The sequence below is a fragment of the Motacilla alba genome, unplaced genomic scaffold (genome assembly GCF_015832195.1).
Source record: "Motacilla alba alba isolate MOTALB_02 unplaced genomic scaffold, Motacilla_alba_V1.0_pri HiC_scaffold_28, whole genome shotgun sequence".
Taxonomy (NCBI): domain Eukaryota; kingdom Metazoa; phylum Chordata; class Aves; order Passeriformes; family Motacillidae; genus Motacilla; species Motacilla alba.
Genome location: NW_024037374.1, coordinates 3,919,777 through 3,922,318, shown reverse-complemented (window position 1 = coordinate 3,922,318; position 2,542 = coordinate 3,919,777).

Below are 2,542 nucleotides of genomic sequence, written 5' to 3'. Positions count from 1 at the left end.
AGCAGTCAGTGTCCATATAAGGCAAGGACACTGTGCCCTTGCTGCAACAGTAGAAAAGGGGGGGAAGATATTCAGCTAGAAATCAGCTAGAAATATGAAGAAAAGCAGAAAAGTCGTAACAGTATTACTACAAGAATGCAGAAGTAGGTGTAGTTGGCTGATAAGTAACTAACCAATAATGAGCTCGCCTTTTGCAATATGTATTAGCCTTATTAATACCAATATAAATATGTGTGTCTATCAGTAAAGTTTGAGGCTTGTTGTTCATCATCGGATGTGCAAGTCTTCCTTTATCCGTCAAATGGTGAACCCTGACGTGATATGATACGCCCGCCACGGACGGATGAAGTAGGGTTTGGTTCCTGCCGCAGGGGGGAACGGTACAAACAGACCGGCCACAGGTTTTGCGGTCCTGCGGGCCCCAGGAGCTGTACAGACAGTCCTGGCCATACGTGCTGCCGGAGCCTGGGAAACCTGCAACAGCGCTGACGAAAAAAGGTATGGAGAGGCAAGCAGCATATGATTTATTCACTGCCTTTTTACAGAGAAGGCAAGTAAAAGAAATAGATTTGCATAAGGAATTGCCAGGATTGTTAGCTTATGTATATGAAAAGGGGTTTTTTCAGAATCCACACACAGTGCATGAGCTATCAGAATGGCGTAAATTTGGGGATAAGTTGTGGGAGGCTACGTTGGAGGATGATAAAACAGCGAAAAAGTTAGGGAAGTTATGGAAGGTCGTGCATAATGAGCTTTTACAGTATCAAGCAGAAAAGAAGGCAGCGGAGCAAGCATCAGTCGCTCAAGATAGAAATAGGAACTATGATAAGGACTGGTTCCAGTCTACTCCGCTACCTCCTGCGGTTAATAGTGTTGTCCTGCCCCCCCCCGCCTCCTGCTTCCATAGCCGGGGCCTCCAGTGAGCCATCAGCGCCCCCCGAATCACTAACACCCCCGAAAGGGTCACAGTCCTGCCCTAAGCCACCTATAAATTCACCCCCGTCAGGTAATGAGCCGATTCCTGGGGCGAGAAGCGACCTAGCGGAGGCCATTGCCAGGGAACGGAGGGAGGCGTGGGCGGCGCTGGCCAAGGACTGTTTGGATAAGGGGGACAGGGGGTTAATGGAGGCAGCCTCAGTGCTGGCATTCCTGGCAGTTTTTCAACCGGTTGCAGGGGGAGGAATGCAAGTAACAATCACTGCTCTTGACTGGAAATTACTATCTCAGCTTAGAGCGACTTAGCCAGTTTGGAGTGATGAGCGAGCCGGTGAAGCACATGCTAGATTACATTTGGGGTACGCAGATACTTTTGCCTGCTGATTGTAGAGGGATAGTGAGATTGATTTTTACACAACATCAGCAACTGCTGTTCAATGTGCACTGGCAAGCGCTGGTTAATGAGAGCGTAGCAACACCAAGACAGCAGGGAGATCCTTTGCATGGTGTGACAGCAGATGAATTGATGGGGTTGGGTGCGTTTCTTCGCACGGAGGCACAGGCATTGATAGGACCGGATAAGTGTAGAGAGGCTATGAGGTTGGTGAGGCAGGCTATAGAGCAAGTGAAGGAGCCGGGTGGTGTACCAATGTATATGGGGATTAAGCAAGGACGAGATGAAGCATTTGGCACGTTTATAGATAGAGCTGCAACTGCTATAGAAAAAGCAGGGGTGCCAGAGTATATGCGAGGTGCACTATTAAAACAATGTGCCCTTCAGAATTGTAATCAATCCACTAGAAACGTATTAAACACCCTAGGGGCGAACTGGTCCATAGAGGAAGCATTAGAGAGGATGGCCCAAATCCCTGTTGGGACTCAGGCATTTTTAGTGGATGCTATTAAACAATTGGGGGAGGGTCTTCAGGAGCAAGCAAAAGCCTCTCAAAGCCAGGTGTTACCTGCTCTTGCACCTCTCCGAGTCTCCGCAGCCATAACCCCAGCACCGAAAAAATTGCCCAACAAAATGCTATCGTGTGGGGGGAGTGGTCATTTTTGCCGAGAATGCCAAGCCGGAGGAGTGTGGTGCCAGTACTGTCACTCGGATACCCACAACACAGCTGCCTGTCGCCGGCGATCGGGAAACGGACGGAGGAGCGCGCAGGACGGTCGCGCCCGGACACAAATCGCCGCCGTGACATCAGCTCCACCTGCAGTCTACAGCCAGCCACCACCCGCAGCCTCGGACCTGACCTGGCAGCAGCAGTAAATGTTTCCATCGTAACCACTCAGCTACACAGGATACCTACAGGAGCCTATGGACCATTACAAATTCAAGGCAAAACAATCGGCGCTTTGCTGCTTGGCTGTTCCTCAGCATCCATGATGGGATTATTTGTGTTACCAGGGGTGATCGACGCAGACTATACGGGAGAAATACAAATAATGGCATATACTCTTTTTCCTCCGGTTACCATTGCAAAGGGTCAGCGTATTGCTCAATTGGTGCCTCTGCCGCAGCTTACTGCTAGCATTTCCCCACGTGATCAGAAGGAGCCAACAGATCCAGGATTTGGATCCACAGGAATTACTTTGCTGACTATGA